This window comes from Xiphophorus couchianus, chromosome 14 (assembly GCF_001444195.1).
Source record: "Xiphophorus couchianus chromosome 14, X_couchianus-1.0, whole genome shotgun sequence".
Taxonomy (NCBI): domain Eukaryota; kingdom Metazoa; phylum Chordata; class Actinopteri; order Cyprinodontiformes; family Poeciliidae; genus Xiphophorus; species Xiphophorus couchianus.
The window spans coordinates 14656182-14671038 of NC_040241.1; the positions used below are offsets into that span (position 1 = coordinate 14656182).

At 37.6% G+C, this 14857-nt stretch overlaps 1 protein-coding gene across 42 annotated transcripts in view; it reads left to right on the forward strand.

Annotated features, from left to right (window-relative positions):
* Nucleotides 1–14857, forward strand: part of LOC114157924 (protein tyrosine phosphatase receptor type D) — a 455035-nt gene that overhangs the window by 216592 nt on the left and 223586 nt on the right. For all 42 annotated transcript variants that reach the window (XM_028039112.1, XM_028039111.1, XM_028039110.1 and 39 more), the window contains one exon: nt 3878–3925. The gene's annotated coding sequence lies outside the window, so the exon portion shown is untranslated. The remainder of the gene's footprint in view (nt 1–3877; nt 3926–14857) is intronic.

A 14857-nucleotide genomic window follows, 5' to 3' on the forward strand; every position in this document is an offset into this window, starting at 1 on the left:
TCGCTGCCGTTGGGTGACTGGACTTAGTTTCTATGGGAACCAGCATGCATGGCAAGCCAGGAAAATGTGGATACAGCAGCTGCTGCTCAGATAAGCAGAAGAAAGGAGCCAAATGTTAAGTCACTAAAAGAAACGGAGCAAACGCTTTGTTCAAAAGACAGACTGATTCTTCCCCCAGTCTGCTTAAGCCAACATGTCTTACTTGTGGAGAGAGCTGGAAAATGGGAATATATGGGACATTACAGAGTGGGTGTGGTAAACTTTCTATCTTGTGATAGTTTTAAGTGGAGTATTGCGTCTTACCTGTAGTAGATGATTCTTAGAATGACTTAAGTTTGGATAACCGGAAGGTTCATTTCGCCAGAGAGTTACGCTAATCCCTTCATGTTGTTGTCAATTACAACTCAAAACAGGTCTAATTTGTTCCTTACAATATAGAAATGCGTAATCAACATAATCAAATTCCAGCCAACTCAAGCCAATCTTATGCACAGATTCAGATTCAATTACCAATTCTGTCATAATTATGATTTAATACAAACAAATTAGATTGATCATATAAAACCAGTTGCTGAAACATTCTCGATCCAACACACGTACAATGTGAGCAGTGAGGTTGCATCCGAGCATCAGGTCGGACAGTGTGAGAACATGATTTGTGGACTGTGAATTGTCTTCGAAGTGAGCTGGAGATGAATAACACTACTGAAAATATTGTCCAGTGCACAGCTTGTTTTCCACAGCCAGAGAGCCATCTTGGTGCCATATAATTATTACTGTAAACATCTCTACAGTACATATTTCACCCTCCTTCTGTTACATTAGGAATTTCTATTGAGCATTACGACACAGAGAGCGGGTATAGCTATGCAAATCACACTGTTTATCTTAGTGTCCCAGCAATACAATCTCCTGATACGACCAACTTGGTTTATTTGCAATGTTTCCAACAGCAAACTGCACTTGTGATCATTACTTGCAGTCCTGACAAGCCGCTCTCTGATTTGTATTGACAATCAGAACCACAAACATGAATTACAAACATCATTTCGAGCATGAATAAAACCAAATGACAATATTACAATAGCAAACAGAGTTTTTACAGTCTAACGTGGAAATGACATTTTCAGCTACAGATGGTGCTTGTGCTGATTATCTGACCCTCATATACCTCTTTGATGGGCAAAGTTTAAACCTTTTAAAGAAGTCCTCATTATTTGAACTGACTTCTTATTACTTTTGAAAGCTGTTGTTTTTTTTAAATAGTCAACTAAAAGCAAAACTAAGTGTGGAGTTTTGCAAATGGCGCCCATAATAATATTAATGGTGACCATCGAGCAATGCGACAGCGTTGGCACTCAAACAGGTTTGATGAATAAACGAGTGTTGGTTACCACAAGTAAAATACTTGCGAAAAAGTATCAGAAAAAGTCACAACTGTCTTTTTGACACAAACGCTAGGCACATTGAGCACAGTTTGGAGCATCATTTAAATAAAATGTGAACATAAAGATTTATGGTTACTTTTAAAATCACTGAAATTAAATTGTTGTTTTTTTGTCTGTTTATAGGTCAAACTTTACTTGTTTAGCTCCTACAAGGCGGTGGAATTTAAAGTGTTTCACATATGAATATAATTATATTCAATATAAACCCAGCCACAAAGAGCCCATTCACAATGGCTCTTTTTCAGTCTTATTCTTTTATATGAAGGGGGGTTAAATTAACAAAAACACAAATATAACATTAAACAAGATAAATCATTAATTAGTAATTTGCATGTGTCTTTTGACTGTGAAGTTTTGCCAAGGGAAGAAGTTGGAACACCAGTCAGATGCTTCGCTCGAAGGGTAGGCTGTTTTTGGCAAGTGCTGCCCTCACCCGCGTGCACTTCTTGAATCGAGCAGAAAGCAAATGTGTCCCTCCTTCTGTTAGGTCAAACCGCAAGACAGCCCAGATTTTTGTTGGGGAAAAAAAAATATAAACGCTGTGGCATATGAAGCTTCTGCCTCTAGGGCCTGATTTCGTTGGTCTCTGGTGCTTCAACAATGAGGCTGTGACAGTGCAACTCAGGCAGGCAGTCATGTTTAAAGGCCTCTTGTGCTCACAGTTTTTTTTGTTTTTTTTTTTCTTTCTGCAAACAGCGTTAGAGTAGCTCAGAGGATCAGAATCTGGAAACAGCTTTCACCCTGATCCCTGTTGTACATCCAAAACACCTATTTTTGTATTGATTTTACATAGAAACTCATGCTGAACTATATTACTTAGTTGTATACAACACTGACTACAGGACTAAAACCTTGCACTTAATGTAACACTAGACTATTTTGAAGCAATTGCTTCAATCTTGTTTTTTTTTTTAAGCTCTTGATGATGTTGACACTTTTCAGCTTTTTGACTGACCCATTAAACTTCTCCAGCTCTTTCAAGCTGCCACCTCTCTGCTCCTCTTATTGATGCTCATTTGGATCAAGATTGCTGCCCAACAACTCATTCTGTTTTTTTTTTTGTTTTTTTTCTTTCCTAGTGGTCACCAGACTATCTGAGTATGGTAACATTGCTGTGCACGGTCCATTATTTTCTTTGTTCAAATACAAAGAAAATAAACCAAAAATAGCATGCCGACGTCAGGAAAACTTCCTCAGCTAAGATAGAGCATCTGCACAACATCTTATGAAAACAATGTTATTTGCCAGCTGTTTCTTCAATATGCACCAAACATTTTCATAAATTTGACAGCAGAGGAACATCTGTGTGTTATATAGCACACTGGAAAATTGTAACTTTCTTCTCATTGAAGTTGTGGACAGACCGATGCTGAAACTTTTTTTTTTCAACAGTATTTTCTTTAATTATTTCTTTGCCTGTTGATGTGGGCAAATTTGTGCAAGTTGGTATTTTCATATATATGTTTTGTCTTATTTGAATCACATGCTCTCTTTTCTTTCCTATCATGAAGAAATGGACTTTTGTGTTACGTTATGTTTATACTCCAGGAATAAAAGGAAGTCACAGACGAATAAAAATGTTTACACATTTAACTTGAAGTAATATATGAATTTATGACATGCTTTTGGTTGAATTTACTATATAGGAACTGTCAGGAGGGGACACTATTTAGGGGTTTTGTAAAGAAATATACTTCCTAAAATAACATCCTGAAATTCAAGGTTGGATTGTTGCTAAAACTGAAAGATATTTGTGATTAATTATGTAACTATTTAAATTCACTTTTGCCTAATGATCTGTTTTCTCTCTATTTTGGGCTAGTGGAGAAATTTTTACACATGTTAGTAATTTCCGGTTGGCTCTGTTGGGTTGGTTTATTTAATGATGCATTCTTGTATTTCTTCATCTACACCTGCTTTATTGATCTTGTCGGACTTTTTGAAGAAAACTGCATTAAAAGCCATTCATCTGACCCATTTAAAAGCCAAATGTACAACAAGTTTCCAAACTCCTTATTTGCTCCCGATTGACCTCACAAATATATCTTGGATTTGAAGAACATTTAGACAAACTTTTCATTTGAAATCCTGAACTGTGTTGTGCTGAGAAAGTGTGGCTGTGATGGACAAAACTATCATGCAACTTGTAATAGAGCCAACCGCATTTCAGGTGTAGTCAATCAGCCACTTGTGTATACTGTATTGCTATCAATCCCTGTTCCTCTGCAGACAGGATGATCCTCTTAGCGCCTTAGCAGTCTGGGACACCGTCCCCACCTCTCACTTTTGCCAATTTGCTCCTGGAAGACCTGGAGTCCTTGTCTTCATTAAAGGAGTTGCTCATTGATCAATCACTGTCAGAGGAGTTGCTCTGTAATTGCGCTTTGGCCTAATCATGACTGACGTCTCATCCCCTCGCTCTGTCACAGGTCTCAGGAGAGAGAATGTTCCATGACTTTCACACCTTCAACCTCAAGGTAGGCCTCCCTTCTTCCTGTCTGTGTGGTTTATCTTTAAGTGTGTGTCATCGTCTAATGAATATTAAGACTCATTTACTCATTAGCTGCGATGAGGACATGTAAATGAAGACGGAATTGACTTTTTGAATATTTTAGAGCTCCATTGACCTCAGGGGTTTGAGTCTTAGTTTTTAATATTTTTCACCAGTTCATTTTTTTCCTTGCTGCTGTCATTTTGAATCCATAAAACATTTTGTCAACACAGAGGCTACGTAGTTATTTTTTATTGTAATAATTCAGTATTTACTCATGAATTAGAAAAATGAACATAAGTCTGTTATATTAATTTGTATATATTTAAGTCTTTCAATTACACTTTATTTCCATTTGTTTTGGTCCTGATATTTTTTTGGACTGGGTGATGAGACACATTATGATCCCAGATCAAACCAAAATAAGTCTGAGTGACTTCCTGCTAGTAGATATAAATCAGCTGGTGTAGTGTAGGATAAAAGGTCTTTGATTTGTTATTATAAGCTACTGGTTACTTATGGTTTTGCTACAAAATTATTGTTTTAAGTTAGGATTGAATAATTCGTTGATGACTAATCATATCTGCAGCTGTTTAAAGTTTAAGACGCTTCTTTTTCTTTGTAATAGGATTTGTGGCTCATATAGTACATGCAGGTTCTGTCGTTTGATTAGTTTGTGACATACCTAGAAATTAATCTAAAAGAAAAGATGCCATGAAAAAATTATACAGGGAGAAAGCTTTAAATGTTTAAAGGTCTGTGTCAAATGTATCCATATGGCATGAATAAAAGCAGCTCGTGTTCATCAAGCAAATTTAAAAACAGGCAGAGAGCCAACATTTGCTGAACCAGTATTTAATCTACAGGTTGAACTAGAATGTTACAGAAAATGTTTGAACCTCACATTTAAAAATCATTTTAAAAAAAGGACACGCTTAATGTTTGCAAGTTGCTCAGTCGATGCTCATTAGTGACTGCTGGCAGGATGTTAAATATGAAAAGTTGCTATATTCACTGACCAAAATTGACTGTCAGCACTCATAATTCTTTGCACACTACTGCGCTTTGCATACTAAAATGATTAACGGTGGCCACAAATTTCAGGCAAATGTCTTCTTAAGTGATGACATATTTTAGCCATATTGTGTGCCTGATGTCATCTAAAACACAAACGCAGAGAATCATTCGGATCGTGGTCCGTGATTCTTTTTGTCCATACGCAACTTTTACTAAATGATGGAAAATCTGTTATGTGAACGATGTTGTGAGTGTAGCACACAGCTATATGAAAGCTCGGTGCCGACTGTGTTTTGAGTGTTAAACCTCTGCGGAATGTTAGGTTGCTTAAAATGAATATGAAGCGCATTAAAGGAGTGATTTTCCAGTCTTAAATGGATAACTGTCCCTGAATATTAAACCCACCAGGCTGCAACAAGCCAAAGAACATGATTTGTGAGTCTCGTATTTGTGCATCTGAAATAGGTTTTACATCGGTTTGATATCACAGATTACTCTCACTCCCTGTGTGTTCCTGCCTTAACACACGGTTACTTATTCTGTAAGTGTGATGTTTCTGAATGCCCACTCGGCTTGGGCTCAGTTCAGTGTTGAAATAAAAACAGTCAGGCTTGGCGTCTCACCCATATTATCATTATTTCATTCTTTGTCATTCTTACTGATATTTTTTTTAAACAATACCTGTCAGCTACTGTGAAAAACTCCACATGATCCACCTCCCTCAGCAGAGCCAAAAGATATGACCCCAAAAAAAGCCTTTTACTGAGGAATACTTAATTCAGTGCCTGCTGGTCTACTTTAATATTTCCAAATGTCATCTGTGTGACATTTGTTGCACAATCGTCCATGCTTTGACTAGAGGGGGGGTTGCGTTGTAGATCCTAGACATTCTGAAATCTGGTTGCACTCAGAGTCAGAAATGCTAAACTCTCTGTCCTTGCAAAATCAGGATTTTGTTGATGAACAGTGCTGCTCAGGCAATATACAAACAGCATAGTGTGAAAATTGCTTTTCACTGATTACACAATGCAACACAATCAGCATTTGCTTTATTTATCTGTCTGGCATAATTCTGTTTTAGTATAACTTTCATAACTTTCACCAGTGAAAGTAAAAAAAAAAAAAGCATTAGGCTCTGCAAACAGCAAGTCTCTGCTGCCACTTTTTCCAATATTTAAATAAATAAATTCTGCCGTGCCTTTACTTATCAATAAATAGACAGATTACCAGATGTGACAGTGTGCTGAGATTTAGAGATGGTGGCATTTCATCGGGATTTCATTGTGAGCCACGGCTGTTTGGGACTGCACGCTCGAGGGGGGAAAAAAAAGTTTTTAAATTTAAAATGCAATCAGCACAATCACCACAAGCAATCAGTTCCTCTTCATTTCACCTGATCGGGCCCCCTCCCGCTAAAGACGAGTTTGTTAAATGGAGCATCTTATCAGGCCTGGATTAAGTTTTGACTTTGATTAACACATGTAGTCTGAGTTTTGAATGTCAGAGTTCAAGTTTTTGAAACATTTTTTTTTTTTTTTAATGGAAATGCCTCAAGTTTCACTGTAAGACAGGGTTTGTCTGTTTGAATAAAACATGCTGAAATTGCACAGGATTAAAATATTCTGGATGAATTTGTGTGAAAACTGTCAGGGGAGTTTGTTGTGTTCTGTACTTTCTTAGATCCGTTTCTTGCTGGCTTTGTTTCAACTAATCTTGCTTTCTGTCTGCCTCTCAACAACGCTCTCCTGGCTTTCCAAACATTGAACAAATATGTTGGAAATGTTTTGCTGGTAGTATTTAAGTAAGTTGCATCAGGCTGATGACGTTCTGAGTTGCTAAACATCATCAATATGCGTGTAAAGTGTATCAATACACTTTATTTGAGAGTGTAGATGTTCACCTTAATTCAATGTTTCTAATACATTTCCTGTAACACAGAGGTTGGCAAGGCGATAAACAGTGTAACTTTACTATACGCCGTTCAGTCTTCCTGGGATCTACTGAAGGTCTTGCTCTCTCGCGCCGTCTTGCAGTCTGAATGAAACGCTGATTCAACATGTCAAAGAGAAAGAAATGGCACAGTTAAAGCATTCTTCTCTGTGTAACAACTTCCACACCAAAGAGTGATTTAAGAATTATAGGAATGTTCATGTTAAAGTTTGGTATTGTGCATTCACCTTTGACAGCTGAGCACTGGTCAGGGAAAAATCCTCCAATTCTTGTCACCGGACGATTGCTCAGTGCATCTCTAGTGTACACGCATCAGATACAGTCAAATTGAATAAATTGGAATGTAAAGGAAAAGTTTATATGTATCTCAGCTCACAAGTGAAACACATTGTATAGAATAATTACACACACTCTGATGTTTTATAGCTTCCATCTGCGTTAATAATGAGGATTTCTTGCTTGCAGCTAATGGCAAAATGTAATTTAATATTAGAATATTTGATCTGACCAATAGAAGACATTCTTAATGCAGAAATGTGGGCGTAGTAAAAATATGCTTAAAACCTGCTTAGATCTTGTTGACTTCAAAAAGGTACTTTTTATCTGACAAACGAGCCTCGTCGGAACCCATGCTCGAAGTTATTGAACGTGACTGTATGTTAGGTGTCTGCAGTTGTTAAAAGCCACCCTTCACCAAATGCATACAGTCATGTGTCTGTATAGGCAACTCAGGATTTAAGAGCTTAAACAATTTATATAGTCTCTCCACACTGCCTACACAGCCCAAAGCACTAACTGCACCAATTCTAATACCGCTACTGAAGGTTTTTTGCTCCGTGGTAGGCATTAAGTTAAAAGGGCTGATAAAGTGTGACAAGGTAGCACCTTTAAAGTGTCGTTGCTGAAGTTCATTATGGAAGCTACGTCAAGCTGAATTTTAATGTCACTAACGCTCATCTCCTCTGGGAAAAGTCAATCCAAGTGCACACAAGCTTCATCCACACATATTAAACTGTGGCCCCTGTTCACAGAGGGATAAAGAGGAGAGAACATCTCCTCAGACACAGCTGCGACCATGCCCCTAAAATCTAGGTTTGCTAGAAACAGGTCAACTGTGAATACCTTGCATCTTCTACTCCAAATCTTTGCAGATTCTTAATTAACTATTACAGTACATAGAGTGTGTGTGCTGCTAAATGTTAAAAATGCTATTCGAAACCGAAAGCTAAAGAGGGGGCATTTTGCCATAAATCTCACATCTGAGAATCAGCTTTAAGGACTGCAGAGGCACAAATATGCTAAGTTGATCCACATTTAGACAGTGAATCATTCAGATTGCACCGCTGCGGCTGCTTAATTAAACGCTCCACCGTGTAATGACTTTCCTTGAAAGGGAGTTAAATGTCTAAATGCTGCAGAATCGCTGTGGAGCTGAAGAGAAATCAATGGGACACAGTGCACGAAGTGAAGGTGTTTTCCGACTTGTTTTTAGAGTGGATGTTTTATATTGACGCTGTCCCTCACCCACGGAGCCAAAAGCTCATTTCTCTTGGTCCAGAGCATCGATCGGTGATGTACAAGCGCTGTGCTTACTGTGTGCTTTCAGCAAACCCAGGTTTTTTTTTTTTTTTTTGTTTCTTTTACTGCACTACTGTACATGTCAGGCTGCATTTGCATGTAGATATGTAAAACCAGTGACTTAGGGCAATATTCAACATAGTTCTTTCCACATGATGAACTGGAAACCCTAGGTTTATGTCTAACCCTTTATTACAGAGGTCTAAAACTCCAGTCCTTGAGGGCTGCAGACCCACAGTTTTTAGATGTGCCACAGGTACAAAACACTGGAATGAAATGGCTTAATTACCTCCTCCTTGTGTAGATCAGTTCTCCCAGCCTTGCTAATGACCTAATTATTCTATTCAGGTGTGGTGCAGCAGAGGCACATCTAAAAGTTGCAGGACTGCAGCCCTCAAGGACTGGAGTTTGAGACCCCTGCTTTATTTCATTCTATCTGTATTAAGTTGTTATTAAATGAGGCATCTTATGAAATGGGAATTAGTTGCAGCCAATCGGAGAACCTTTTTATAGCACATGATCAAGCCCATCTCAGACCCTTAAGCTAGAAGTGCCCTCCATCCCTACAGTTGTGAAGTCTAGTGGTTAAAGAAAGGAAGTTCCCCACAGACACAGTTACCCGAGTTTAAATCCCCCACAAGGGTTCTTGTTTTGTGAACTTTGTTATGTTATCCATAACAAAGTTCTTAGATTTTTTTGGTTATCAGATAAGCTGAACAAATGTGAACCCTTTGAGTTAATTATTTCCTGTAAGTGCTTCATGTGCATCATTTATGATATTTTTAGAGTTCTGCTAATTATAGATCAGCATGAGTGTAAAGTTAACTAGTCATGCTATCTGCTCACCAGCCTGCAGGCTGCTGTTTAGCAGACCTGATACCTGTAGTTTGTCAGTTGTAGTTTTAAAATGAAGTTACCTTTATAAAAGTAATTGGTTGTGCCCCTTTGTAGCTTCCAAAGCATCCTGAAAAAAATAAACTGCCTTTATCTTTCTTGTTTTGATGGGAAGGTCTAGCAGCTTCTTCCTGCCAGCTGAGTAGCAGTGCACAGCAACAGGTGGGAAATGGGCACCACTGCATCATTCTATGCTCCATGCTTTTTATTGCATCTTTTGGGATGTTGTATATCTGAACTTGCCTACCTACTTATTGTAGGTAGGCACTTTCTTTGGGTCTTTTGATACTTTCTCAGGCATCATGTTAATGTTCTTTAAACTACAGAAGTGGTATGGTGGAAAAATCCTTTTGGATTTTTAATTAAAACAAAAATCAAAACTACTTTAAACCAAACTTATAACCTATATTTTTCAGAACAGATTATTGTAAACCATATTATTATTATATTGTCTATGGAAGCACAGACTTTTGGTAATTAACTAATATCGATAATAAAAGCCCACCCCCTAAATCAAGTTTAAGACTTCTTGCTTTTTGTGTCTACAGTCAGCTCATATCTTATATAACTGACTGCAATTTTATCCCAATCTTAGCAAATCAGAACGGGGACTTTTTTTTAGATCTACTTGTTTAAGTGTTCACATTTTCAAAAAAGGTAATACTCTGTTTTCCATACTTCTGCAGTTAGAGATTCGGTCTTTTCATCATAACTTGTAAATGAATCGTCTTTTTAACAGTACGAGGCAAAGACAGTCACTGCGGCCCATCCCCATAAAAAAAATAAATAAAAAACAGTTCTTGAAATGAATACAGCCAACTTATCTCGCAAACATTTGATGGAATTGAAGACCTTCGGAAACAGCCAAAGCTGGCAGGGTCACATAACTCCAAAAATGACATGCGATTATCAAACTCCCTCTGGCTCGAGACACTGTAATCCCCCAGATGTTGCTGTCTGCACAGCATGAGAGTTCAAATTAGATCTCTCAGACAATGTGAGCTTGTCTGCATGTGTAAACCCTCGGCGTTTAGGTCCCAAAATTAAATTGACCCCATCAGAGAGCTTAAGGACATGTAACAAAGCCCTCGGCGCTCTTATTACTTCATCTGCTTTCATCTCATCTCCTCTTTGTAATAAGTTTCCACTCCAGCAAGACCAGTGGGGCTAATAAGAGTTTTATCTGCTTTTTGATATTAGATATTAGCACCTCATCAAAGTTAAGCCAGCGGTGCGCTCGTTCTGCCGCTGAAATTTACATCAGCCTGACAATGTCTCCAAAAGAAATCTTATCGAATTTAAATTAAGGGCGAGTTGAATAGCCAGAAGGGTACTGCTTTCCCGTCACTCACCAAACATAAATTGGTTTTCGTACAAGCTGGCTCTGTAAATCAGTGAGATCATAGTTTCTGTAAAATTCCGTATACCTATAATTTGCTTCTTACGATCCTGAACCGCAGTTCATCTGGGTATGAAAACGCATCTAACCGATCTGTTTCTTTTGAAAATTAAACAGTAAACATGTTTTGACATCACTTTTTTTTTTCTTTACTCTTATGTATGATTCTTGTTTCCTACAAAATAGAATTTGGTTATCGTTAACAGTGCACCATAATTATAATATTTGTAATAAAAATTAAAAGAAAAGAACACTTTTTCATTACGTGTGTAATAAATCTGTATGATATATGGTTTGCACATTTTGAATTAAATCAAATGAACAAATGTACTTTTCAATGATATTCTAATTTACTGGAACTCACATCATTTTGTGTTGCTTTCATCAGACGCAGGTTGTAAACGCATTTTCTCTCCGAATCGAGTAAACAAAACTATCAGGCAAAGTTAATTATTCCCAAATTGTGTGAAATGTAGTTCAAGCGCCTGTGGAATCCGTATTTCTTTACAAAAACAGGAGGGCAGAAAGGAAGCCCTACAGGTACATTTTGTTTGGAGAGTGCAAAGGTTTCACAATTTTTATCATCCCTTATGGCATCCGTTGTCAGGTTGTAGGGGAGAAAAATGACATATTAGCTGCAAAATATAGCTCTGAGAGATAGAAAATAAATTACTGCAGTGTGGCGAGGAAGAGAAGATTGTGAGATTTATCAAGTCGAGATGGAAATGCCTGCTAAAGTCTGTCTCCCTGCCTGGAAAAATTAAAAAGGAATCAAATGCCTTCAAGTGTGCAGAGATTGTAGCGTCAGGGAGTGTGTGCAAATTTTGTGACTATGTCTTCATGCTTGTTTTCTCATTGATTTGTTGCCCAAGTATATATTTTTTTGCCCTTTATTTATGTCAATCCCATTATGACATGTGCAAAAGGACGCAAAACCTCATACTAGTATGACGGTGTCTGTCAGCAAATCATATGGTAATATCAGTTTTTCTGGCTAAAATTCAGCTGACACACACTGTTCACAATTAGCCTAGCCTGTAGTCCCCCTGCGTCTTTTAACACTCAACAGATTTTGTGTGAAACAGCTTGACTGGCAAAATCTATAATTGTACAGATAAGTGAACATGTTGGTGAGATAAAGGTTAAACTATCAGGGATGTGTTCTCCATCCGTCTGAAGCCAATTTTCCACATTCAGCTCCAGCGTCAGTAGGTGGGAGAGAGGAAAAGGCAGGGAGGAAAAATGGCCAAGTCAATATTGATTGATCTGGAGCCTTAGCAATTACCTCCATGTGCAGAAGACCATGTTAAGGTCAGTATTATCTTAGCTCATTTTATGGGTCAGCGCTCTAGCTTTAGCAGAAATAAATTAATGGGGTAAACACTTTAGCTCACCTTGATGAAATTTACAGCAAGTGGAAAAGCTTAGGTGGAAGGTGCAGTGCTGGAGAGTGACCCTTGATTTTCACTGAACCGTGGTAATTCAATGGTCTATAAATAACACTAAATTCAATTGTAAGAGGATGATTATATACCGTCTTAACAACATAATCTGTTTCATAGGACATCTCAGACTTTTCTTGAATGATGGGCAAACCTCATGTGCAAGTGTTATTCCTACGTTCACCCATCCTGCCCCCATAAACATTTGAAGTCTTGACGGAAGAGGTTAAGACTTTATGGGACAACCCTTCAAGAAGCCCAAACTTCATCATTCATTGCTGATTTGTTTTTAAATGCAAGCCAACATGGAAGTGCTGTCACGTAAACCATTCGGTCTGAATAGAAATATATATATTTTTTTAAATCCAGCTGTATCAGCAACAAGTTACAGTTAAACAGAAAAAAAAAAAAAATGATAAAAGAATTGGATACCATACAATAAGGTCAAATGTGCAATAACGATGCAAGTAATTTTTTGCCAAGTGTTTTTGTTTTGTTTTGTTTTTGTCCTCCCTAAATGTTGGTGCCTCCAAATGTTTAAGTGCATTTCTGTGATCCATTTATTGCCTGCAGAGCGAAAGCAACGTTATATCGGTCTATTTTTGTTAGATCAGAAGTAATATTCCCTCAAGTCTGCTTTTGCAAGCAAGACCAGGAATCATATTAAATCAAATCTTGGTGCAATATAAATAATTAAGTATTCTATTGTTAAACAATATGTGAAATTTACACATTTTTATCTTATTGATCTTATTGATTTCTCAAAAAAGAAAACACATCAGGAGTCTGTTATTAATGGAGAATGAATAGCAGACTTTCCTCATTTTCTGATTGCTTTAAGGACTTGACAAGGAATCCAAAAACAATGCAATAAGAAGACATAAAAGTAGACTTTTTTTAATGTAATAATACTTATTATTACATTATGAGGTCATTTTTCTCACAATTACCTTTGCAAGTGTATTTGTAGCCAGCTCATTCCAACTCCTACTGATAGGTATTTTCCTTTCGAACCTAAATAAAAGAAAGAACCACAGACAACGTATATGAATTTTATGTAGAGCTTTTGCAAAAGGAGAAGGCTCTGAGAACCTTTCCTCCGAGGAATCCACAGAGCATTCTGGGCTGCCCTCACAAAAACTCCTGTTTTTATTGTCAAAGAAGGACAGGCAAGGGGGCAGTCAGGAAAAACAACAGAGGTCGTAAAGCTTCTAACCCAAACATCTAACAACCCAGGTCCAGATGTGATATCTGATCAAAGGTCTGAGCCCGGTTCAAATCTCGGTCAATACTGTCAAGAAAACAATATACGACTGATTAAATTAGGAGGTGTTCTTGCAAAAGGGTTTAAAGTCTGAGAAACTCAGTGTTATCTATTTCTCGTAAAGTTGAACAGACAGTAGTGACCTCCAGGTCATTTAAAGAAGAGAACACTTTAAACAGAAAAACACTTTAAACAGAAAATCACTAAGATCTATAGACTTAAGGTGAACTAGAGTAAGAATAAAATGATAATACCAAAAAATCTCTAACACCTACCCCTGAAAAACTTTGTTTCAAGTTGCAGACAGCTCTATCTGTCTGTTATCCCCATCTGTTATTCTCAACGACTGGGGCAAACTGAGTGTTCCGAGGTGAACAACTAAAACGTTACCAGGAAGGAGAGAGTTAAGAATTGAGCCATAATCCAAAAGATACCATGAATTCAAAAGATACATTAATATTTATGAACTGAGGAGCAGGAAAAACCTAATATCTTGTGAATATGAAATATCATGAGCAGAATAGAACTAAAATATCCTATTTTAAAAACAAAACATCATATTTCTCCTTCTAACAGTTGGCATTGCAACAATCCATATATAAACCCCGAGGCTATGATCCAGCAAAGACTACATGGGTGCCGACAAGTTTTAACGTATTCAGACACTGCACTCTTTATTTGTGAGGCTGTGTGCCCAAGGCTGCAATCATCATTTTAACTAGGTAAACAGCATTAGGTACACTGGAAGAAACAACTGTAGCAGTCTGCGGCCAATATGGGTTGCAAATAACGCTAGCAGTCTTTAATTTTCACGTTGCTTTTTGACATCTTGTATGTATTTCACTGCAGGGGGAGAGGAGGGTTATTAGTCAAGCAAAACATTTGCTTTTCTGTGTATCGGCATTCCTCTGTGGCCCTCAGGCTGACTAGCAACTAGCTCTGTTATGTTCTTAAGTCCAAAATAAATTCAATTTCCAATGCAGTGATCGCCTTAATGAAAAGTCGATGTCTTTCTTTCTCTCTCTCTCTGGGTTGCTCCCACGGGGACAGCCGGAAAGATTAATTTATCAACGGGACCGGAGACATCGCCCGTAGGGACAGATCTTTTCTTCGGATCAAAACATACTACACAGTGTGCGTCCAGTCACTTCCTGTATTATTACAAACAGCTTGTAATGTGAAAATTAGCGGACACAGGAGGTATGGCTGCATCGATCTGAAGAAATTCTTATTTATTAATTCCACATGTTGAAACTATTGATTATAAAATGTGGCCACTACATTATTTTCTAATTGAGCAGAAGTATAACACATGCGGTGCCATCATAGCATGTGTTTCTTTCAAACTTGTCTAAATAGATTTTCTGCTCATCA